Raw genomic sequence first — 26712 nt, forward strand, 5'->3', positions numbered from 1 at the left:
GCAGGGGCAGCTGGAACGGAGGGGCTAGGGCAGTGATGCTTTCGGGTGAGAAGTTGGGCTGAGGCTGGGGGACGGGGAAGGAACTGCCCATGTGCAGTTACCATTGCTCAGTGACAGAGCCTCAAAGCTTGGCCAGGGCTGAAGGTACCACATGGGTATGGGAGAGGCAGGTGAAGCGGGATGGCTGCAGCCAAGGAGTTGGGGGATGGCAGGGCTCAGGGCTGGCTCTCTCCCCTCTAACTGATGATCTGCTGAGGTCATCTGCAGCCTGTCATGCTGGCCTGGGAGGCCCCTCTGTTGCTGCCCATCTGAAGGCCAATGACATGCTTTCCCTCCTGCAACTGGCTCTCTGTGAATTCCTTCTTATGCTCCTGCACTTTCCTCATAAACCAGTTGGGATCTCCATGGTAGTGCCTGTCATTCTTGATCACTGCCAAGCTGCCCAAAGCCACAGGGTCCTCTGCACTGCTGCCATGTCTTTGCCTTCGAAGAGGTCAACAGTCTGGAACATGTCAGTCTTGGCGACCCCACAGTCCTCAGCTCCCTTCAGGAACTGAGCCATCTGCTCTATCTGCTTGAAGACCATGAAGGGTGGGTTCATGGGCACCTTCACAGGCTTGGAGCCATCAAGGTACAGGCTATTCACCAGCTTGCTCAGAATCACGCCATTCTTCAGCCAGACCTGGAAGTCCAGGCACCCATGGTCTGGGTGGCCCACATCAGGGCCACACTGCACTATGGTCCACTCCACCGGCCACTCCTCCAGCTCCTCATTGTACTTCTTGATTTTGGACTGCACGTCACAGGTCATGCCATAGGAAGGATCCTAGTTGGTCCTGTATGGGGAGAGAGGGCTTCCTTGGGGCTCGCAGGAGGGAGTGAAGACTTGTGTCTGGGCTTGGACAGAGAGGACCGGGAAAGCAGAACTCTTGAGCTGTTGCCTTTGCTGAAGTTTTAACAGGGCTTTCCACTGTTCTACTAGACAGAGTTTCTTGATGAAGGTGTGCACAGAAGACCAGTGGGTCCTTTAGTCTTGCATCCATGTAGCCATTCCTTTGGCACAAATTGAGATTTTGTTCTGAAGTGCTTAATGAAATACAATACACACAGATCAGATAGTCTGTAAGCCAGTAGATAGTGGTGCTGAGGGAGGTACAAGGGAAGGCAAACTAACAGCATAAGTAGATTTCTATTTCAGTGACACCAAATCACAGTCCCTTTCATGGTGGAAGTGGTCCATTGTAGTAAACCTACTGCTAAACTTGAGGTTGCCTCCAGGGATGGTGCCAGTTTGATGGCTCAGAATTAGTCTCTTCTACTAGGATACTGGACATTCACCATGAGAGTAGCTGTATCAGTCTTTGTGAGAGGAAGTCCATGCTATCAGGCCAACTCAATGTCTTCACTTCTGCCACATGGCTCATTTCATCGACAGTGGTTGCTAAAGGGGGCAATCCATAGAAAGATTCCTTCTGTCCCTTTAATTGTTGATCACTTTTCTGCATAGAATATTCTTTGAGTATTTATGTGAGACACAAAGACACAGATACTTTGTGCTCAGTCCTATCCATTCATTTATATACCTCTTCCTTAGAATTCCTTGTTCTTGACCTTCTAGCATCATTCCTTCCAGGCCCTTCAACAATTAGCCAAGTCATTGACCACTTACTGGGAATCTACGTAGGTCTGTACCTGAAGCCACATCTCATTCCATTACAATTAAATGACCAAGTGTACTGCTAGCAGCTCTGGCCACTGAGAGAATTTCCCTTCACCACTGTCCTCTAAAGGTACCCCTTAGTGGGATTATAATAACAATTGTCCATTTTTAGTCAGCACTAACATATTATGACACCGTCTGTGAACCAAGCCCAGGTTCTTTCCTCTGCTGACAACTGGTTATAGAGAACCTTCTGTAAATTAGAAGTTGAATTTTAGAAGAGGCATTAGTGTGATAAGGGTAAGTGATGTGGGATCTGAGCTACTTGTTTATGAAATACACTTGTGCCTTCTTGAACTACTTGGACCTGATCCCTAAGGTAGCATTTCCATGGAATAATGGGTTGTCTTGCACCTGCTCCAACTATGACACAGTGGATCAAATAAGATTCAGCATATGATGGGCAGCTTTGGATACATAGTTACTGATGCCAGTACCCAGTCATTGCTTTTTTTTTTTTTTTTTTGAGATGGAGTCTCACCCTGTCTCCCAGGCTGGAGTGTAATGGTGTGATTTTGGCTCACTGCAACTTCCACCTCCTGGGTTCTAGTGATAATCCTGCATCAGCCTCTTGAGTAGCTGGGATTGTGGCACCTGCCACTATGTCTGGCTAATGTTGGTCAGGCTGGTCTTGAACTCCTGACCTCGTGATCCACCTGCCTCGGCCTCCTGAAGTGCTGGGATTACAGGCATGAGCCACCACACCCAGCCAGGCATTGCTTTTCAAACAGAAAAATGCTCTCTGCTACAAAAGCCATGACCTTACTCTCAAACTCCAGGGGACACTGTAACAACTCTTCTATTGGGGCTTGCCTGGTCCTCCACCCAGCATTCTCATCTACTACTGTCACTTTTAGTATATAGCCTGAGTAGGAGGACAGGTGGGTCCGCAGTCTCAACTTGTTGCAACCCCTGTTCTTACTCTGGATTTCATGTAAAACCTTCTGAGTCACCTGATAAATGGATTGGAGCAGTGATCCTAAGTGCAGTCTGTACTACCTCCAAAACCCAAAGAAGCCAACTTAGTGATTGGAGGTGCAACTTTTTCTTAGTGGTAGGAGGTGCAACAACTCATTCTTGTCTTAGAGATATGCTGTTCAATAAAGTAGCCACTAGCTCCATGTGGCTATATACATGAATTTATAAATATATATATATTCAGCCCAGTATGGTGGCTCATGCCTCTAATCCTAGCACTTTGGGAGGCTGAGGTGGGCGTATCACCTGAGGTCAGGAGTCTGAGATTAGTTGGCCAACATGGTGAAAGCCCATCTCTACTAAAAATACAAAAATTAGCTGGGTTTAGTAATTTATGCCTGCAATCCCAGCTGCCTGAGAGGCTGAGGCAGGAGAATTACTGGAACCTGGGAGACAGAGGTTGCAGTTAGCCGAGACTGTACCACTGCACTCCAGCCTGGGTGACAGAGTGAGACTCTGTCTCAAAAAAAAAAAAAAAAAAGAAAAAAATGTATATATATATACTATATATATATATATAGTATATATATATTCAACTCCACAGTTTCTGTAGTCAAATTTCGAATGTTCAATAGCTACATGTAGCTAGTGGCTCCTTGCTACACTGCATAGGCATAGAACATTTCTATCATGGCAGAAAGTTCTATGGGATAGCACTACCTTAGAGGCTCTATCCTCACATGATAGTTTAAGATTCAAACCCAGGTCTGTCTGACGCTAAAGCCCATGCTTTTTTCTACTTTAGCAAGTCGCAGACGGACTGGGTCGAAACAAACGCTTTTCTGTTGTTGTGTCCAAGGGCAAAATGAGCTCTCCAATCAGATTTTTGTGCAATTCAGTTTTGGTTCATGCAGTGTGGCTACAAATTCTCTTTGCATTTCAACAACAAAAAAAGGCATTTTATTTAAAGGCCAAGTCTGTAACAGTGACTCTCCATATCTGACTTCTCTTTCTTGGCATCAGTGGACTCAGAAAGCAGTTTTCTTTTTAAAGAAAGTTTTTATATAGCTCAGAAATATTATGCATTTCCAAAGAAACAGAGCAGACTAGCATTCTGTGGCAGACAGCAGAATCTCTCTGAATGCTGTGGTTCTGTATTTCCATCTGTACTCCATAAAAGGCAAGGATCATTGTCCCCACAGAATGCAGCTGAATGGCAGCTGGAGCATGAATGGACAGGAAAAAACCCTCTCCTCCCTCTAATAACACCACTTATGGCAGACAGGCGAGGTTCTCTTCTGAATGTGGTAAAGAGATGCTGTTATGATAAGAGTAATTATTATACATTAGTTAAAATCCCATTTAGGGAGAGTTATATTGCAGCTATTTTAAAAGAGGTTTGCTAACCCTCCAAGTTTGAGGGAGAGATTAATTAGTGTCAATGAAGGATCTCCAAGATAAAAACAAATTAAGCCTCCTCATCTAGCTTTGCCTGGGTGTCCTTGAGTTGCTCCTTCCTTTGTGACAGGGACGTGTTTGGTCTGATCTATTCTGCTTGGAAAGAAGGAAAGGGAACTCAAATTTGCTAGGGTTTCTGATGTGCCAGACACCATGATATGTACTTTAGAAGAAGGAGGCACCTTTGAACTAAGATTTCCCATTGTTTCCACTCAGCCCACTGCAGAACATTTGCTAAACTGAGGCATTTATGCCCTAAGACTATCTTTGTGACACAGATTGAATCATTTTTTGGGTGGCCTCTCCCAAGCCACTCGGGATTATTTACTTCCATTTCATTCAAACGGGCAAAAGAAAATAGAAGGTTAAAAAAACATAGTTCTGTTGTTTGTTTCTTTTAAACCCTCCCATGAATACTAAAAATATTTGCTTCAGGATTGCTGGCTTTAAGGATATTTTAAAACTATGGCAATAGGTCGAATTCCTACCAGAAATAAATATTGTTAGCTTTTATCCTTTGTTCAGTCTCCCTGGCTATAAGATTTCATCATTTCTCCCATCAAGTACTTTGAATTTTTAGCCTAGATTTTCTGAGACAGACTTCATTTTATGTACTGCACTATTATCCGTTAAAGCAAATCATTACATACAAACTTAAATGCATTTTGGTCTTTTTATCATTGTGAAATTTATTACATTAAGTAAATTTACAAATTATTAAAAGATCTTACACCATGAGTCTTATTTTAGTTTCAGGAAATCGTTGTGTCTATCACACAAATCATTATCTGATCCATTTATTTCAACTGATTTTGCTAGTTGTGTAAATGTAGACCAATTATTCACACTGAGACTTCACTTTTTTCTTCACTAAAAAGAATAATACTTACCTTATAGGATTCCAGTGAGGATCAAATGAGACGATGCACTTAGTGACTTCACCTTCATGTCAAGCTGACATAATAGGTGCCAGATTTATTCTCCTGACTGAAACAACCAAAAACTGCCAAAAGTATATGAAATAATATTTTAAAGACACTTAGGCAACAAACAACAGAAGACAATTATTCCTGAGAGATAAGGGACAAATGAGGTAAGCCCTGTAATTTTCCTAGCTTATTGTCTTTAAAGAGTTTCTAAGTAGTGGAGCATCCAGGCAAATAAATTTCAGAACAAAGAATATTACCAGGAATAACAAATGTCATTTCGTAAAATAAAGGGTTCATTTCATCAAGAGGGCATAACAATCTTAAACACATATGCACCTAGTAAACAGAGCTTGAAAATACCTGAAGCTGGCCGGGTGCAGTGGCTCATACCTGCAATCCCAGTACTTTGAGAGGCCCAGGTGTGTGGATCACTTGAGGTCAGGAGTTTGAGACCAACCTGGCCAACACAGTGACCCCATCTCTACTAAAAAATACAAAAATTAGCTGAGCATGGTGGAATGTGCCTGTACTCCCAGGTACTCGGGAAGCTGAGGTGGGAGAATTGCTTGAACTCAGGAAGTGGAGGTTACAGTGAGCTAAGATTGCATGACTGCCCTCCAGCCTGGGCAACAGAGTGAGACTTGCCTAAGCGCGCGCGCGCGCGCACACACACACACACACACACACACACACACACAGTGAAGCTGCCAGGTGTGATGGTTCATGCCTATAATTCCAGCACTTTGGGAGGCCAAGGTGAGAGGATAGATTGAGGTCAGCTGGGCAACATAGTGAGATCTCATTTCAACAAAAACTTAAAAAAAAATAGCTGGGCATGATGGTGTGCACCTGTGGTCCCAAGTACTTGGGAAACTAAGGGGGAAGAATTGCTTGAGCCCAGGAGGTCAAGCCTGCAGTGAGCCATGAATCTGCTACTACACTCCAGCCTGAGTGACAGAGTGAGACCATGTCTCTTAAAAAAAGAAAAAAAAAAAAGGGAAGAAATCATTCAAAATGATTTAAAAGTAATGTTGTAAAGGATAGCAAATAAAAAAAAATGAATGAAGAACAGCTAAGCTGCATTTACTGGAGAGGAAATTTGGATAATAAAGTATTAGGGAAACTGAGAAAGAACTTAGGTAGGAAGAGGAGAAAGTGAAGTGCTATAGAGAGGTGCTGGAAGTGCAGCAAGTGCATTGCAAAACTAGGCTGATCTGGCCAGGCACAGTGGCTCATTCTTGTAATCTCAGCACTTTGGGAGGCTGAGGTGGGTGGATTAGTTGAGGTCAAGGGTTTGAGAACAGCTTTGCCAACATGGTGAAACCCCTTCTCTATTAACAAAAATTAGCCTGTCATGGTGGTGGGTGCCTGTAATCTCAGCTACTCGGGAGGCTGAGGCAGGAGAATTGCTTGAACCCAGGAGGCAGAGGTTGCAGTGAGCTGAGATTGCACCACTGTACTCCAGCCTGGGTGGCAGAGTGAGACTCCATCTCAAAAACAACAACAACAACAAAAAAAAACAAAAAAACTAGGGTGATCTATGCATAATGACAGACAGAATAGGGTATTAGACCATAGTGTCACAGGATTAACAGGGCTGAGAGCTCCAAGATGCCCACCACAAATGTGGCACTTCTCAGACTAGCCATTTTGTGAGATTGCCTTCCTTCAAGATTGAACCAAATGCTCATTGTAACCCAGTTTCACCTGGACAAAAATCTAAAAGGTCAGAATAGGCTAGTGACTCAAATTCAGTACTTTAACACAATAAACATAGGCAGGTGCCTCAAATTCAAACATTCAACACAATCTCATCCTTTTCTCTCACATGGCAATCCAGTAAAGGCCTGCAGAAGGATTCTGCTCCATGGGGTCATTCAGAAGCCCAGGCTCCTTTTGTCTTGTGCTTCTGTTCTTCTCTCCATTTTTGATTCTGTCCACTCAGCTAGTGGGTAGGAAAGGAGAACAAGGACTGCATGAAGGACATTTTTGACATTTCAGGCATAAATGTGGCACATGCCATGTAGGTTCATATTCCATTGGCTGAAATTCAGACACATGGTCTCAACTAATTGCAAGATGTGGTCCAACCGTGTGCCCAGAAGTAAAGCAGAACACTGGTATTTGCAAACATCAGCAATTTCTACAGCAGATGTCCCCATCCTGTGTGTTGATGCTCTGGGAACCAGACTCCTTTGTTGAACACTGAGCCTAACTCCAAATTTATTTTCTAAGTGAATTCAATGGTTTTTATTACAGTAAATGCCCATGGAAAGAATTTAAATTGGAGTCAAACATGAATATTTTTAACATTATTGAATGGAAATAAAGCATCATACAAAGATATAAACAGACAAAATTTTCAAATTTCAAAATGGTAGGGGAGGAAAAGAGTCTTACAAATCATTTAATTCAGTCTTCCAATTTTGCAGTTAACTAAACTGGACCAACAGTCCACATCTATGTAGATAATTAGTAAGAGAGCCAGGGTTGAAACCTAATTGGTGTGATGTCGTGCTTTAAACTACAAACAAGAATTTAACACATCAAGACAAAAAGTCTTCATGTTATGCTTTTAAAAGGCACAGAACAATTAAACAGCTTAGACATCTAATATGTCTTTAAACTACACAGATGCATAAAGAAGCCTCATTTTAAAAATATTATTATTATTATTATTGGAGCCAGAGTCTTGCTCTGTTGCCCAGGCTGGAGTGCAGTGGCACAATCTCAGATCACTGCAACCTCTGCCTCACAGGTTCAAGTGATTCTCTTGCTTCAGCCTCTCGAGTAACTGGGATTACAGGTGCCCACCACCACGCCCGGCTAATTTATGTGTATTTAGTAGAGACAGCATTTCACCATGTTGGCCAGGTTGGTCTCAAACTCCCGACCTCAAGTGATTCACCTGCCTCGGCTTCCCAAAGTGCTGGGATTACAGGCATGAACCATCACGTCCAGCCAATCTCATTTTTATTTTTCATAGACATTTTGTTTTATTTAATTGATGAGATAACAGGAGTCTACCAGAGAAGTGCCTGCTGCTCACTGGTTAATGAATTGGATGGTTATAGCAGTGGAGGTGGGTCTCTTTCTTTAGGAAATAGTTGATTAATTTTTTTGGCTTTCATAATTATAAATTTAGATCAAGTCAGAGAAATGACAATATATAGCCCTTTGCTTTTAAGATAACAATATTTTATAGTACACATAGGCTGATTTGCAGCAAATGTTCTTTTTCTTTTCTGATCTAAGTGCCACCATTTATCTCCTGTTCTTTTTCATATTTTGTATACACAAAGCCTAACTTGGATTTGATAGTAAGGATTAAGGAATTCTATATGAATGATTTTCCAGACAAAGGAAACTTACCTATATTATTGAAATTTAATAATTTTAGAAGGAAATATTTCTAGACTGTATCACCTACTTATCCATCACCTTTAAAAGAGTCTTGTTATCTTCCCTTTAATACAGAATTTAGCAAATGAGAGTAGAGATTTGAAGCCAGACTGCTCAGGGTTAAGTCCTGGTGGACACCTACCAGGTGTGTGACCTCAGGCACGTTATTGTCTCAGTCTCCTCATTTGTAAAATAAGAATATTAGTATATTCTTCTTAAAGTAGTTGTGAAGATTGAAAGTTAATATATGTAAGGCACTTAAGACAGTGTCTGGTATATAATAATTACTAAGTATATATTAGCTCAAGGAGTCACAGTCTACACTGTGAGGGGGGGTTGGCAGAAGGAAGACATTAATTAATGGAATATACAAGTGCATTTACCAACTTGGGTTAAGTGATAGAAAAGGAAAGTACTAAGTGCTATTAGAGTGTTAACAGGGGAACCAGATTTAGCCTGGCATTGTGTTATAGAATTCTTTACATTTTAGTTTCTCCTACTGATGTGTGAATTTTTTGAAAGCAAGAAGCATGTCTTAATCTTCCTTATGTAACTGTCAGTAAGCACAGTCTCTGGCGCATAGCAGGGGCTTGAGACTACTTTGGAAGGAGAGATTAAAGGAAAGAAAGAAAAAATTCTACAGGCATCACCCAGAGAATATAATGATATACCAGGCAAGTGTTCTGCAGGGGGTAGAGAATTATGCTCCTTGGTGACCCTGCCACCTGCAGAGGTGCGGTACCTCCCACACAGGGGTCAGCATCCCAGTGATTCCTGGCATCTGCGGCTTAATGAGGATGTATCCATTTATGCATTAAGGTTCATTTCCCTTGTTCAAAGCAGTCCCTCAGGTCTTCCCCGAGGACTGGTTTGCTTATTTTATACAGGATTCTTAGAATACTGCTGACATGTTTGATAATCAGAGAGTCTTGGGAAGGGGGTTGATTATCTTGGGGAAAGACAGCGAGCTATGTTTGAAGGCAGGTTTTCTTCCTCTCTCTCGAGAGCTGAGCAGTTTGAAAACAGGCTGCCTTCAGCCTTGCTTGGAATCAGGAGTGGAAGAGAGACACAGGGCTGCAGCACGGAAGGAGCCTTGCTGTTCTCCTGGCCTGAGGGCTGAATCGATTCCACAGGTAACCTGGCTTGAGCCTTCCACTTCATATGGGAGAAAAGGGAGGAGCAGATGGCCAGGTGCCTTGCCCCAGGTCACACAGTGGCAGAGCCTGAAGCCCTCAGACCTGCATGCTCCCAGCTGCCACCCTATACCACAACACATGGGGAATGGAACCTTGGGAATCGACTTTTAAAAAATCTATGAATCAATAGCCTGGTTTGGTGGTGCATACCTATAGTCCTAGCTATTCAGATGGAGGATTGCTTGAGCCCAGGAGTTCAAGGCTAGCCTGGGCAACATAATGAGACCCTGTCTCAATAATAATTAATAATAGTATCTGTGAATAAATTAGGAAAGACAAGGAAGAGACTGAATTGTGTCAACCTCCAATTTTTAATTGTGTTAACTTAGATGAAAGCCTATTTTAAAAAAATGTAATCAAAATAGCTGATGATAACAACAGTGATACCAGCAAACACTTATATGTTATTTGTTATTTGCTTGGCATCGTTCTGAGAGTTTTATATGTATAAATTCATGTAACTCCCATAACAACTTCCTGGCCTAGATTTTATTAATTTTACACGTGAGGAAAACTGAGACATGGGAGCTTAAGCAACTTGCCCAAGGTCACACATTTAGTTGGTTGGAGAGTTAGAACGAATATTTAGTTAAATATTTGCTGGAGCTGCGGAGAGCGCTGGCTGTCTGTCTTACTGCTGCCACAGCTCTGCACTCTGGCCGCTCACCCTGGCCCATGGATGGGGGTGTCTGGCTGAGCCCCGGGATTAATGGCCCTCTCCCGCTTTACAAAAGAAACGTGGAGTTGGGGCTCCTTGACATAAAACTAGTTTGTGTCCATAGGTTTATGACATTACTTTTTTATGTAGTCAATGGGGCAGTGTCCTGGTAATTGCTGTTTTTTTTTTTAAGACAAAGTCTCACTCTGTCACCCAGGCTGGAGTGCAGTGGTGCGATCTCAGTTGACTGCAGCCTCCCTGTCCTGAGTTTGAGGATTCTTCTGCCTCAGCCTCCTGAGTAACTGGGACTATAGGCGCACACCACCATGCCCGGCTAATTTTTGTATTTTCAGTAGAGATGGGGTTTTGCCATATTGGCCAGGCTGGTCTCAAACTTCTGACCTCATGATCTGCCTACCTCAGCCTCCCAAAGTGCCGGGATTACTTGAGCCACCACGCTCAGCCATTGTTCTATATTTGTCCCTGTATAGTCACTGGCTGGGAGCTTTCTTAAACTGAAACTCTAGAGCACTGAAAGATTTTAGTTTTTCCTAGATACAAAATAGAATTTCAGGGGCATGTTAATTTTAGGATCTGTCTTCAGCTTTCTCTTTATCAGTGAAAATCCACCCCAGATATTAGAAATAAGGACCAGAAAAAAAATTAATTAACTGTGATGGAGGAATCTGGTCATTGGACTAATTTGCTTCAAGAAACACCAGAATTATGAAAATACTAGAATTGATTTTCTTTCTTTCTTTCTTTTGAGACAGGGTTTTACTTTATCACCTGGGCTGGAATGCATTGGTGTAATCATAGCTCACTGAAGCCTCAACCTCCCCAGCTCAGATAATCCTCCCACCTCAGCCTCCCGAGTATCTGGGACCCAGGCACGCACCACCACACCCGCCTAATTTTTTAAAAATATTTTTTTTTATGGGCACGATGGCTCATACCTATAATCCCAGCACTTTGGGAGGCCAAGGTGGGTGGACCACCTGAGGTTAGGAGTTCGAGACCAGCCTGACCAACATGGAGAAACCCCGTCTCTACTAAAAATATAAAATTAGCAGGGAGTGGTGGTGCATGCTTGTAATCTCAGCTACTCGGGAGGCTGAGGCAGGAGAATCACTTGAACCTGGGAGGCAGAGGTTGTAGTGAGCTGGCACCATTGCACTCCAGCCTGGGCAACAAGAGTGAAACTCTGTCTCAACAAAAGACATTTTTTTTTTGTAGAGATTATAGGTGTGAGCCACCACAACTGACTCAGAATTGTTTACAAGCCCTCGAGTTTGGAAAACCATCTACAGATGTTAAGATATGCCCAAATAAGAAAACATCCAAATTGAACTGAGAGCACAAGAAACTACCCTGGACAGAATAAAAGTGAAAACTATATGAAAAAATATTAAAGAAAGGCAAGGATGTGGGAAGTAAAAAGAGTTCCTCTTCAAACTTTCCTTTCTTAAGAAAAATTCATAAGTGTTGGAAATAACAGTTTGTTTTAAACACTTTCTTCAAAAGCCTTCTTGCCTTTTTGCTAAAAGCCCTATCCTATGTAGCTGTTAGACATGCTCACCGGCACATAGTACATTCTATGTCCTTGTACTTTAACCAAGATATCTGCGCTGGACGTGCTCACAGGCATGTCAGCTTGCAGCCTATGTACCTTCCTTATTTGGACTTCCTTTTTTTGCTCTCCATTGCTTTTACCTGTTTAGAAAAGTTTCAAGTTATTAGCCAATCAGGTTTTAGTTTAGATTGTGAGGTCTGGCTGCAGCCAATGGAGGTAAGACACAGCAGTAAGGACAACCCCAAATGCGTAAGAAATAAATATGTCTGCTTTCCTTTGTTCATTGTATTCTTTTGGCAAGATTGCCTATGGGAGTACCCTTTCTGCAGGAATTAAAAAAAACTGCTTTGCTGAGAGATCCTTTGTCCCAGTACTAATTTTTCTTTTTGACACCAAAGAGAAAAACTTTATACATAACAAAGGGCATTATTGAATACTTACTATGTGCTAGTCTTTGCCAGGGTATACTTCTCTGTCCCTTTAATGTGGTCCCATTCTCACTCGTGATTTTTTAACATTATTCACCTCAAAGCTATGCTAAGAGAAGCAGTTAGGATCAACAAGAGAGTCTTGTTTCTTTTCAGAAGCTCCACTCAGAAGGCTCCTGGAATCAAACTTGTCTGGGGCTCAGAGGAAAAGGACAGACCCTATCCTTAACTGGGACCCAAGGGAGATGAAAGAAAAGAAAAAGAAAGTATGGAGGAAACAGAGAAGGCAAATTTTGTGTGGACTCAAAGGCAGCCTGTTGGGAACAGTGGCTGAAGAACTTTTAGTGTTCTTTGGATTCCAAGTGTGTCTGTGACCCAGCTACAAGAAAACTGAGCTCTTTCTGGTAATGGTCAATATCTGTATGCTCTTCCAGATGCTCAGCTGTATAAAGGCAAAACTTCATCTAGTCCAACTGTCACAGTAGCCCTCTGAGCTAAATACTATATTTACACAAATAAGCAGGCTGACATCGATAGCTTACCAAAACTCAGGCAGCTAGTAAATGGCAGAATGAGGTCTAAAACCCAGGTCTGGAGTTTTGAAACTGATACACCTTTCATTACTCCAGATGCTGGTTAAATATCCAGCCCAGCTCACAAATGCCCTCCTAAGTTAGCAAACTTGTGTGTGTGTCCGAATCTTCCATCCCTTTTCTGCCCCTCGATTCCTCCTCCCAGGGGCTCAGGGCCCTGATGTTGCCCTAGGGGAGGACTTTGCAACATCAAGAAGTCTAAGGAGAGTGAGGTGACTGCTGTGCCAGGTTGAGTCAGTGGAGGAATGCAGGTGTGTCAGTGGGTTCCCAGGGGCCCTTTCCATCATCGGGGCACTCAGTAACAGGCTATCAGTACTATTCTGAAATAGAAAGCATCAAACAGCCCAGGCTGTGACTTTGAGTCACCACCGAGGTGGCCAGCACAGGAAGTATTAGCACATCTTGCTTTTCTAGGAATAAAAGAACCGCAACTGCGTCCTTGAGTGTGTTAAACAATGTTAACTAGAGGGAGGGGTCAGGAGAGAGGTATGTGTGGTGGTTTATGGGCAGGAGATGAGAGAAACCACATGGCTCATTTGCCCGGCACTAATGGATCTGAAGTGAGGAGCCTGAGGCCAAGGGCACTGTGGTCTTGACATGAGAAGAACTGAGAACAAGGGAAGTCCATTAGTGTCATGTTTGTGTTCTCCTCCTCTGAAGCTGGATTCCAAGCTCACAGGGGGAAACGACCAACAGTCTCCATCCTCAAGAGCTTTTTCCCGTTAGTGTCAAATTATCCCAGTAGGGAAAAGGCAAAAGAATAAAAAATAAATAAATAAATAAACCAAGCAGTATAAGTGGAGGCATTCAGAAGCATACTGCTAAACCTCTCTCCTCTGCCCAGGCCATAGCTCTGATGCCTTAGGAAGATGATTAACTTGATAACTGGGGCAGGGGCTTGCTCCTTCACCCCCAATCCATGCAGATTTTCAGCAAGAGATCACCTTAACTACACAGGGTCTGAATCAAGTCCTGCTAACTAAAAAGTCATCCAAAGGCATCCAATTTACAATGTGACCTATTAATCAGGATCATCATGTACCTTAGCTCTGAGCCATCACTAATTTCACCAAAGCAGAATTGTTTTGATCTACAGAAATCAAAACTAACATCATTAAAATAATAATATCTAATATGTACAAGCACTTACTTGGGGCTGGGCATTGTTTTAAGTGCTTTACAAGTTCCAACCTGTTTAACTCTTACAGTGGTGCCAAGAGGTAAAAAAATTATCATATCTCCACTTTTAAACAAGAATACAGAGACACAGTGGAGTGTTTCATCATCTGTTGCCACTTAACAAACTACTACAATACTTCGTGGCCTAAAACAACAATTTATTGTCATTATCTCATGTTTCTGGGAAAGCAGGAATTTGAAGGGCACAGAGGAAGCAGTGCTACTCTTCCCCATGGGGTCTAGGACTACAGCTGGGATGATTTGAATGGTGGCGGGGAGGCTGGCCAGGTATCTCTCTCTGCATGGGCAGAGCTTGAGTTTTCTCACAGAGCCTGGCCAGGTATCTCTCTCACAGGGCTAGCTTGAGTTTTCTCATAGCATAGTGGCCTCACCTTAGCTGGACTTCTTCCATGGAGCCCCAAGGCAAGTGGCCCAAGAGATCTGAGTGGAAGCTACAAGGCTTCTTATCAAATAGCCTAAGAACCCACAGGAGGTGACTTCTGCCACAGGCAAGTCATTAAGACTAGCCAACATTCAAGGGAAAGGGAATTAGATTCTACCTCTAAATATGAAGAAAATCAACAAATCTAGACGCACTTTCAGTTTGCCACAGTTAGTAATCAAGTCATGTAACTAGTAAGCTGAAAAATAGCATTTAACCTAGACACTCTTTTGTAATTTTTAGAATTTAATTTTTAATTTTGTAAGAATATAGTACTGTATATACTTATGAGGTACATGAGATGTTTTGATACAGGCATGAAATGCATCATCATGGAGAATGAATAGAGTTGTCCATTCTCTCAAGTATTTATCCTTTGTATTACGAACAATCAAATTTTACCCTTTTAGTTATTTTTACTGTGCACTGGGTACTGCCATGCTGGGGCACAGGCAAAACAGCCGTGCTGGCGACCCGTGGGGCTCCTCCGCCTGGGAATCTCCTGGTCTGTGGGCAATAAAAATCCGTCTGGAAATGCAGCGTCCACTCACTCTCTGTGCTTTCACTGGGAGCTGCAATCCTGAGCTGCTCCTAACCGGCCATCTTGGATCCTCCAGCCCCTTTAGTTATTTTTAAATGTACAATTAAGTTATTATTGACTACAGTCACTCTGTTGTGCTATCAAATAGTAGGTCTTATTTATTCTTTGAATTTCACTGCTGTCTAATACCCTATTATACACAGATCACCCTAGTTTTTCTTTTTCTTTCTTTTTTTTTTTTTTGACCTAGTCTCACTTTGTTGCCTAGGCTGGGGTGCAGTGGCATGATCTTGGCTCACTGCAACCTCTGCCTCCCAGGTTCAAGCAATTCTCTGCCTCAGCCTCCCAAGTAGATGGGATTACAGGCACCTGCCACCACGCCTGGCTAATTTTTGTATTTTTAGTAGAGATGAGGTTTCACCATCTTTGCCTGTTCTTGAACTCCTGACTTCATGATACACCCACCTTGGCCTCCCAAAGTGCTGGGATTACAGGCATGAGCCACCGTGCCCGGCCCCCATTCTTTATTTTATTTTTCTGTATCCATTAACCATCCCCATCTCTCCTCTCCCTCTTCCCCCCGGTTTATTTTAGATTCAGGAGGTACATGTGCAGGTTTATTATAAGGGTATGTTGCATGATGCTGAAGTTTGGGTTTCTATTGATCTCATCACCCAAATAATGAACATACTACCCAATAGGTAGTTTTTCAAACTTTGCCCCCCTCCCTCCCCTTTTTTTGGAGTCCCTAGTGTCTGTTATTCTCGTCTTTATGTTCATGTGTACCCAATGTTTAGCCCCCACTTATCAGTGAGAACACGTGGTATTTGGTTTTCTGTATATGTGTTAATACGCATAGGATAACAGCCTCTAACTGCATTCATGTTGCTTCATAGAGCATGGGTTCATTCTTTTTATGGCTGCATTGTGTTCCATTAATCCAGATACTCTTAACCATTACATCTGAAGTTGAATTTATATATTGTCGAAGCAAATTCAGTGGGTGATGGATATTCTGGCATTCATTTGTAGTTCATTTGTTTGGAAAATTTACACTTTCTTCTAGAGGTATAATGTTTCTTTTCTTCTTACCTTAAGCATTTGTTAAACACCAACTTTGTGCCAGGCACTGTCCTAGTCATTGGGGATATCAAGCAAACAAACTATTGTCCTTGCTTTTCAATGTTAATATGGTTTGGCTGTGTCCTCACCCAAATCTCATCTTGAATTATAGCTTCCATAATTCCCACGTGTTGTGAGAGGGACCTGGTGGGAGATAATTGAATCATGGGGTGGTTTCCTCCATACTGTTCTCATAGTAGTAAGTCTCATGAGATCTGATGGTTTTACAAGGGGAAGGTTCTCATTCTCACTTGTGCCTGCTGCCATGTAAAAACATGCCTTTCATCTTCCAGTAACGTGAAACAGAGTTCACTATACCTCTTTTTTCTTTATAAATTATCCAGTCTCAGGTATTGCTCTATTAGCAGCATGAAAACAGACTAATGCAAATGTCTTGTAATCTGATGAGGGGAACAAACATGTACTTAATTATTGTTCAATATAATCAATGTAATTAATACTGCATGATAGGAACTACTGTGAAAATAGAGGAGAAAACACCTAATTCTAGTTTAGGGGCTAGGGAGGCTTTCCAAAGGAAACAAGGTTTGAGTTACATCTTAGAGGGTTAAGAGGCGTTTGCCAGGTGTTATGGACTGAGTGTTTATGTCCCACCAAAACTCTTATGTTGAAGCCCCTATCACCAGTGTGGCAGAATTTATTGATAGGGCATTTAAGGAAGTAATTAAGGCTAAATGAGGTCTTAAGGGTGGGTCCTTGATCTGATAAAATTAGTGTCTTTATAAGAAGAGACATTAGACAGCTTACACTTTCTCTGCCACGTAAGGACACAGAGGGAAGGCAGCCTTCTGAAAGCCAGGAAGAGAGCCCTCCCAGAAACCGAATTGGCCAGAACCTTGATCCTGGACTTTTAGACTCCAGATCTATGAAAAATAAATTTGTGTTTAAGCCACTCACTTTATGGTATTTCGTTATGGCAGCCCCAGCTGACTAAGACAGCAAATAAAAAAGGAAGGAAGAGTATTCCAAAGAGAATCAATAGCATACGTAATTGAAATGAGACTTAACAGAGCAAGATATGTGTAGGGACCAGCAGTAGTTCATCAGGGCTGAAGCACACGGTATTTCTGGGGAAGCAATGGGAAATAGATCAGAAAGATGCCAAAAGCTAGGTGCTTTGATCTCCTGGAACTGCTGAGTTAACAAGTCCTGGGGCTGCCTGACCTCTGCACTTCTCCTTATGTGAGATAAGTTTTCATATTGTTTGAACCATCTTGGCATAGTTTTCTGGCCTTTGTATTCTGAGGTACTTGAATAATTTTGATAAATTTTAGCTGCATGTTACAAAAGTGCCAGAATAATTATGATTTAAATAATATAGACTTTTAATTGTTTCTTAATAAAAAATTACCTGACGTTGGCAGGCCAGGCATACATTTCATGATGGCAAAGCCTAATATCCCTTTATCAAATTGTTATGCCCTTCTCAAGAGATAGCTTCAGGATCGTGTTACAGGGTCCAGCTATCACGTTTTCATTCTTATCAGGCAGATGGAAGGGGACAAGGGATGCCTCACACATCTTCCTTTCTTTTACAGACATAAAACCCCCGCCCCCCACACACACACACACTCAACACTTCCACTTTATGCCATTGGGGCATGTCTGTCGCAGCTTCAACAGTTGTTTCTTTGAATAGCTATGCTTCCAGGTAAAAATTCTGCAGGTTTTTACTAAAGAAGAAGAGGTGTAGGAATATTGAGGGATACTTGCTATTCTCTACCATCTAGAAAATCTCCCTACATCCATCTAGGTGATGGTGCAGTGCATGGGCAACTGAGGAGAGTGGAAATTCCCAGAGAAGATTTTGTAAAGTACTGTGAGAATAATTCTAGTGTGACTGGAATTTTGCCATAGTTTCTGACTTGGAGTCAGTTTCCTGCTGGAACAATGTGTGTTCTTTCTTAGTGCTCCTCAAACCACTTTCCTGAAGTGTTATAAAACCTTTCATCCTTGTTGAGAAGAGAGAGAAACATAAAATAGAATATTTTGTCCACGGCACATATATTCTTGTTATTGCATAGTATTTTATGGTCTATAATGTGCTTTCATATCATATAGCCCACGTGGATAGCAAAAGGAAGCCGTATTAAAGAATCATTCTGGTTTTGACTGTTGCAGCCACTAGAATCTTGATGGCAATATTCAGGTGCAGTATGCCATGTTCAAATATTTACAATAGGTCTGAAAGGGCTTCCTAACTCATGGCTAAAGGAGATGGTTCAATAACTGAATCTATACTGGAGATCGATAAACTATACACTTTAGCAAAGCAGTAAAAGATCATTTATAAGCAGAAACAATGTGTGCTTATCAATGGGGTGTAGACCATCACTTTCTCCTCTCCTTCTCACCAAAGAACTGGTGAGCATCCTTAGTTGGTGAATAGTTTTCCGGGGCTTCCATAACAAAGTACTGTAAGCTGTGTGGCGTAATCACGGAATTTAGGCTACATGTTCAAAACCAAAGTGTCAGTGGAGTGGGTTCCTTCTGAGGGAAAACATTGTGAAGGGAATGTTTTCATCTATCTCCTAGCTACTGGTGGTTTGCTTCTGATCTTTGACTTATAAATAGCTTTCTCATCAAGCCTTCGCATCATTTTTCTTCTAGGAGTGTCTGCTTCTGTGTCCAAATCTCCCCTTTTTGTAAGGACACCAGTCATATTGGATTAGGGCCCTCCCATGTGACATTTTAAGAAAATGGATTACCTCTGTAAATACCTTTTTGCAAATAAGGTCACATTCTGGGGTACTGGGGACTAGCCATCCAGTATATCTATTTTTGGGGTGATACAAGTCAACTCATAGTAGATGGGTATTACAATTTAGATTTGTCTTCTTCTGAGTTCTGGGGAATTTCCTCTGATGTCCTACATTCCTCCCAAGTGATATGGTGCATATTTGTTATGGCACTGCTATCGTCAGAATGTTTATGTCCTCCCCAGATTCATATGTTGAAATCCTAACCCCCACGGTGATGGTATTAGGAAGTGGGGCCTTAGGGATGCAATTAGGTCATGAGGGCAGAGCTCTCATGAGTCAGATTAGTGCCCTGATAAAAGAAGACCCCAAAGACCTAGCTCACTCCTTCTACCACATGAGAACAGAAAATGTTACCTATGAGGAAGCAGACAATCACCAGATACAGAATCCGCTGGCACCTTGATATGTTTGGCTGTGTCCCTACCAAAATCTCACCTTGAATTGTAATCCCCATAATCCCTATGTGTCAACAATGGGACCATATGTAAGTAACTGGATCATGGGGTATTTCTGCCACACTGTTCTCGTGATAGTGAGTGAGTCTCACAAGGTGTAATGGTTTTATAAGCATCTGACAGTCTTGCACTCTTTCCATTCTGCTGCTCTATGAAGAAGGTGCCTGCTTCTTCTTTGCACTCTGCTATGATTGTAAGTTTCCTGAGGCCTCCCCAGCCATGTGGAACTGAGTCAATTAAACCTCTTTCCTTTATAAATTACCCAGTCTCGGGTATTTTTTCATAGCAGCGTGAGAACAGACTAATACGTATCTTGATCTTGAACTTTCCAGTCTCATGTCTGTTTTTTAAAAGCCACACAGATTATGGTATTTTGTTATAGTATCTCAAACAGATTAAGAGAGACACTTATTAGTAATTTCTCCTTATTATTTTTCAGAATTCACATTAAATATTCACATTGTATCAATATCGCTGAGGAGACTGGATTCCCCCCCTCCAAACTCCTTGCAAAATGCTAGCCACTTGCTTTGCTTTTTACTATGGGAACAGTTTTAGGGTGTTTCATCTGTGTTTGATGCCCTCATTTCCTCTTAACACTCTGGATGCTGAAGTTATATACCGTATTTGGTCTCCTCTACTCTCCTTTATCCCCCTCAATACTTGTTAACTTTCTTTCTTTCTCTGCTTGCTGCATTGAAAAAAAACCTTTTAGTAACAATAGTTATCTGAGTGGATTCTAATCTCTTCTTCCCACTAAGCTGTGGCATCTTGTGCGTAACACCATTAAACGTGCCCTCTGAGAGCTCAGGGGCAGTTTCCCTTTACCAATATAGTGTTCTTATGTGCTCTTATCTTATTTTGGACTAGTCAGTAATGTTTCCTGATATTTACAGCATCTCTCTAACACCTATAGCCCCCTAATCAGAAGAATTGTGCTGATGGGGCCAGGGTGGGCTGAGGGTAGCCCATTCTTGGCTTGTCTGGAGGTATCTTGTGTGGAAGATGGTTTAACAGAGAACATGATGTCTTTCTCTATCATTCAGAGTGATCCATTTCAGGATTCTGTCTAAATTATTCAGTGAGCACTAACCAGGCAGGTGGAGAGAAACAGAGATTCAATGAGAAAGAGTTCAACAGACCTGTCTGGACTTCATGGGGGACTTGGGCTCTGATGGCTTCTTTTGCTTCAGGTAAATCCTGAGAATCAGTTTTCCTCTCCCCACACTTTTTAAGTGGTTCTCACAACCACAAACACCCTAACTTATTTCTAATCATTTTTTTCTTTTTTCTTTTTCTTTAAACATAATTTGCTCATCATAACAATCTCTTGGGGCTCAGAAGCCTTTGAAATATATTCCAAACTTGAGATTCCACATTAAATGGTGGAACTGAGACTGAAACGTGATTCTTCTGATAACAAATGTCACATGCTTGACTTTAAAGTGTTGCATAGCTATTAGTGAAAATATGCTCAGAAACAAAGCCAAGGGTGGTATTATCTGCTAAAGAGCTGTGATGGTACTGGGCAAGGAATATTTCAGAGGTTTCCTTCCTTTATCTTTCTAATTTCATTGGATGCTCAAAGCAAACTTGTGGGACAGAGACACAAGAAACATCTTTATATCAGTTTTTTTTTGTTATTTGTTTATTTAGGAGACAGGGGCTCACTTCACTTGCCTGGGTCTGGAGTGCACTGGTGTGATCTCATCTCACTGCAGCCTCAACATCCCAGGCTCAGGTGATCCTCCCACCTCAGCCTCCTGACTAGCTAGGAGTGTATCTTCAATTTTAAATGTAGAAACTGAACTTCTAGGCTTGGCCAAGGCCATAGAACCAGGAAATGCCTATGACAGTGATTAGATTATTTCTTTTTGAAGACCCTGCCCCATTGGCAACACATATTTCACTTCGATAAATGTTTTTAGGCAGGAAGACAGAAGACAGTGAAGGAAACATGGAAGGAAGAGAAAGGAAGAATGTCTTTTCACAGTCTCAAGCCATGGCCAACACTCGGTGAGCAATGACTCAGTGCTGGTCACTACCCCTTCAACCGAGGGCTCTACCCACTCCATGCTCAGCAGTCCCCATGCTTATTTCTTAGAAGTTTTATGTTGGGGATACCTAGGGCTTGATTATTCTGGTACTCGGTGAATCATCCTCTCCTCCATCTGTTTATATAACAAGTCTAACCACAGCCATTGTTGCTGATTACATGCTGGAAATGACCTAACAATGTTTTACTTAATGATCTCCAATCATTTCCATCTGGTCTGTGGGTGGCTGCACAGTCATTATTCATCAATGGAACTTTGCAAACACAAACACATATGTATGTATGTAATGAAACCTCAATAATTTACACTAATTGGAGGGAAGGCCTATTTGAGTTAACAAAAAGTAAGAAATGCTGTTTTATTACTTTCAAGCTCATGATGTAATTAACCACCTAATAAGCATGTGGCTTGGTGGAAAGCGTTGGAATAGGAGTCTTCTGAGCTGGACCTTGATGAAGAGAGAAATGAGATAAACATGAATATGCAGCCTGGGTCACACAGGATGCAATACTGGAGCATGGTGGCCACATCTGAGGGTCTGACTTATAGGTCCAGAAATGTAAAATTGTTGGTATTGCAGGAAGTAATCTACTCTGTGAGGTTAAAAGTCATGTCCAAGTGCATATAACAAATATATGAATCATGCAAAACAAAATTATATGTGACTGAAACAAAATTTAATGCTAATTTGTTAGTTTTATCTGAAGTCATTTTTCATGTGGACGAATATATATGTTGGCTAATTAGTACATTATCATCTTTCTTTTAGGAAAGTTCTCAGCATAAATCAATATTGATCAATTAAGTTGCATTCTGTTGCAAGTTACAACAACTACAATTCAAAATAGGTGACACAAATGGGGGTTTCTAGAACTGGAAATCCAGAGACCTGGAGTTGTATTGATTAGGCATTTAACAACATTATCAAAGTCTGATTTTGTTCGTTAGTGTGTTTTTTGTGTGTTGTATGTGCATATGTGCACACACACATGCCTTGTCTCTGCCTTCTGCAAGGTCATGTTTACTCTAAGGCTGGTTTCTCTTATGGTGGCAAAACAGCTGCATTGCTTTACATCTGTGTACCATGTGGCCCAGAATGGAGTGAGACTCAGAGGGAGGGAGGGAGAAAGAGCAAGATGGGAAGGAAAGGAAAGGAGAGTGGGGGAAAAAGGAACTGGGGTCCTAACATACATTACTCTTAGAAAAGTGCATGGGAAGCATAGAATCAGAGAGAAAAGAATTTCCTGGATGAAACCAGCCACTGTTATCGAGCTCATGGCTTCCCCTCTCTTAGACAGGGATGAAGGCAACATAGCCAATTCATGTTCTTTCATTGCCCTTTCCCAGTCCCAGCGCAAGCTACACCTCCTTTTCCATTGCCATTTTTGGAAGATTGCAGTGAAATTCATTAGGCCACAGCTCTTCCCTCCACCATAAATTGTATTCTAGTTACACATTCCTGAAAATGTATCTCAATTACTTGTACTAGACTTGGAAATATCCATGTTTATTGGTGCTTAGGGTGATAGATCTTTTCCCATTTTGTATAGATTCCTACTGGTTATCTTCTCAGAGAGACAGTCCTAGTCAACAGGTTCTGAGGAACATTAAATTAACTTAGTAAGACTTTTCTGTATGGAAGCCACTGAAATAAACTTAAGGTAATATTCATACATTATTTTGTCTATTCTACAGAAGGTGTTATTCTTATTTAGAAAGGTTAAGGATTCAACCCGAATTCGCATAGCCTCTGAAAGGTAGATCCATGGCTTCCCACATGTGTTACAGTCTTCTGAGAAGTAAAGTACAGACGTTAGTTCCAGCCCTGCCATTTTCCATGTGTGTGGTCCTGCTTTCTTCATCTGTAAAATGACAGGGGTGGATTAGATAATTTTTGAGATTGTGTCTGATTCTAAGATGCTACGCATTTATGTATGCATGAGTGGATGCTTTGCATTTATGTAACATTTTACTTAGTCTGTTTTTCCTAAGTAGATAAACTCAGGTATAATTAGTAACGTGTAATAGGCAAAAAAAATTGGCAGAAACTTGAAAACTCTTTATTTCTTTTTTAGCTGTTTAAATATTGCTCTTGAAAATGTCTTGAAAAGCCCAAAGAGAGACTTCAGCTCTACTGTGGTGAAATGTGGGTGCCAAAATCAGGGACTGACTTACTTTGGGGATATCCAGGATCTTTTCCCATTAAAAATAGTGTCCTCATCTTCTCTGATGCCTCTTATGGCTTTGATGGATCAAAGAAGAGCTTCTTCATGGGATCTGAATAGTGACTGAGCTGAACTTTTATCACATGGATTTATCTTTTAAAAAATGAGCTCTGAATATTCTCAACAGGGAAGAAAACTAAATCAATCCCCCCAGGCATGGTTAAAGTTACACTTGTGTAGTAATCTTTTTTTTTCCCTAGTACCCTCTACTTTGTCAGAGACAATGCAGGGCAGTGGCTACTGAGCCTCAATACCTACTGTGCGGTGTAAGGAGGAAGTTTGAACTATCCAGGGAATTTAAAAAAATAATATGGATTTTTTTATTTTTATTTTTTGAGACAGGGCCTCACTCTGTTGTCCAGGCTGGAGTGCAGTGGCATAATCTCAGCTCACTGCAGCCTTGACCTCCTGGGCTCAAGTGATCCTCCTATCTCAGCCTCCAGAGTAACTGGGACCACAAGGGTGCACCACCAAGCCTGGTCAATTTCTTTTCTTTTTTGTATTTTTTATAGAGATGGCGTTTTACCATGTTGCCCAGGCTGGTCTTGAACTCCTGGACTCAAGCAATCCATCCTCTTTGGCCTCTCAAATGCTAGGATTATAGGCCTGAGCCACTGTACCCAGCCTAGGACTTTATGTTTTTAGAGCAGTTTTAGGTTCATAGCAAAATATAGAGAAAGGAAGATTCCTCATATATGCCCACGACCATACGTGCATATCTTTCCCCATCATCAACATTCCCCAGTAAAGGAGTACATTGGTTACAGTTGGTGAGCCTACATTAGCACATCATTGTTACCCAGAGTCCATGTCACCCAGGTAGTAAGCATAGTACCCAATAGGTAGTTTTTCAACCCCTGCCTCTCGACTTCATGACTTTTTCTTTCCCATGTAGTAGTCCCCAGTGTCTCTTGTTCCCATCCTTATGTCCATGTGTACCCAATGTTTGTCCCCCACTTACAAATGAGAACATGTGGTGTTTGCTTTTCTATTCCTGTGTTAATTTGCTTAGGATAATGGCTTCCAACTGTCTATATTGCTGCAAAGGACATGATTTTTTAAAGGGCTGTGGAGTATTCCATGGTGCTTATGTATCATATTTTCTTTCTTTTTCCTTTCTTATTTTTTTAGACAGGGTCTCACTCTGTCACTCAGGTTGGAGTTCAGTGGCATGATCAGAGATCACTGCAAACTCAAACTCCTGGGCAGTCTTCCTGCTTGAACCTCCCAAATAGCTGGGACTACAGGCATGTACCACCACACACAGCTAATTTTTTAATTTATTGTTGCTCAGTTTGAGCCCAGGTCTCAAATCCTAGGCTCAAGCAATCCTCCCACCTCAGCCTTTCAAAGTGCTAGGATTACAGGTGTGAGCCACTGTGTCAGGCTAACCACATTTTCTTTATCCAGTCCACTGTTGATGGGCATCTAGGTTGATTCCATGTCTTTGCTGTTGTGAATAGTGCTGCAATAAACATACAAACACATGTGTCTTTTTTTCTAGAATGATCTATTTTCCTTTGGGTATATACCCAGTAATGGGATTGCTGGGTCAAATGGTAATTCTGTTTTTAAGTTCTTTGAAAAATCTCCAGACTGCTGTCTATAGTGGCTGGACTAATTTACATTCCCACTAACAATGTGTAAGTGTTCTCTTTTCTCTGCAGCCTTACCAACATCTGTTATTTTTGGTCTTTTTCATAGCCATTCTGACTGGTGTAAGATGATATCTCATTGCGGTTTTAATTTGCATTTCTTTGATGATTAGTGCTGTTGAGCATTTTTTCATATGTTTGTTGGCTGCTTTTATGTCTTCTTTTGAGAAGTGTCTCTTTCCGTCTTTTTTCCTACTCTTTAATGTGCTTATTTGTTTTTTGCTTATTGAATTGTTTACGTTCCTTATAGATTCTGGATATTAAAACTGTGTCAGAGGCATAGCTTGTGAATATTTTCTCCTATTCTATAGATTGTCTAATTACTCTGTTGATAGTTTTTCTTGGTATGCAGAAACTCTTTAGTTTAATTAGGTCCCACTTGTCAATTTTTGTTTTGTTGTAATTGCTTTTAAGGACTTAGCCATAAATTTTTTGCCAAAGTTGATGTTGAGAAGGGTATTTACTGTTTTTTTCTTCTAGGATTTTTATAGTTTGAGGTCTTCCATTTTAATCTTTAATCCACCTTGAGTTAATTTTTGCATATGGTAAAAGATAGGGGTCCGGTTTCCTCCTTCTGCATATGGCTAGCCAGCCTTCCCAGCACCACTTTTTGAATAGGGAGTCCTTTTCTGCTTGTTTGTTTTTGTCAACTTTGTTGATGGTCAGATGGTTGTAGATGTGAGGCTTAATTTTGGGTTCTCTATTCTGTTCCACTGGTCTACATATCTGCTCTTGTATCAGTACCATGCTATTTTGGTTACTGTAACCTTATAGTAGTTTGAAGTCAGGTAATGTGATACCTCTGACTTTGTTCTTTTTGCTTTGAAGTTCTTTGGCTTTTTGGGCTCTCTTTTGATTCCATAGCAATGTTTTTTTCTAAATCTGGGAAAAAAGATGTTGGTAGTTTGATAAGAATAGCATTGAATGTATAGACTGCTTTAAGCAGTATGGCTAGTTTAACAATATTGATTCTTTCAATCCATGGGCATGGAATGTTTTTCCATTTATTTATGTAATCTGTAATTTCTTTCAGCAATGTTTTGTAGCTCTCCTTATAGAGATCTTTTACTTCCTTGGTTAGATGTATTCCTCACTATTTTATTTTTGTGTGTGGCTATTGCAAATGGAATTGTGTTCTTGGTTTGGCTCTCAACTTGAATACTATTGGTGTATAAAAATGTTACTGATCTGTCTTCATTGATTGTATCCTGAAATTTTACTGAAGTTATTTATCAGTTCTAGGAGCCTTTTGACAGAATTTCTTGGGTGTTGTAGGTATAGAATCATATCAACAGCAAAGAGAGATAATTTGACTTCATTTTTTTATTTGGATGATTTATTTTTTTTGTCTTGCCTGATTGCTCTTGCTCAGACTTCC

General features: G+C 41.2%; 1 pseudogene; it reads right to left on the reverse strand.

Moving 5' to 3' along the window:
- Positions 1–236: 236 nt before the first annotated feature.
- The window catches only part of LOC105710247 (transgelin-like), a 45911-nt pseudogene continuing 19435 nt past the window's right edge, over positions 237–26712 (reverse strand).

This window comes from Aotus nancymaae, unplaced genomic scaffold (assembly GCF_030222135.1).
Source record: "Aotus nancymaae isolate 86718 unplaced genomic scaffold, 86718_ANA_hifiasm-v0.15.2.pri h1tg000007l, whole genome shotgun sequence".
In the NCBI taxonomy this organism is placed as follows: domain Eukaryota; kingdom Metazoa; phylum Chordata; class Mammalia; order Primates; family Aotidae; genus Aotus; species Aotus nancymaae.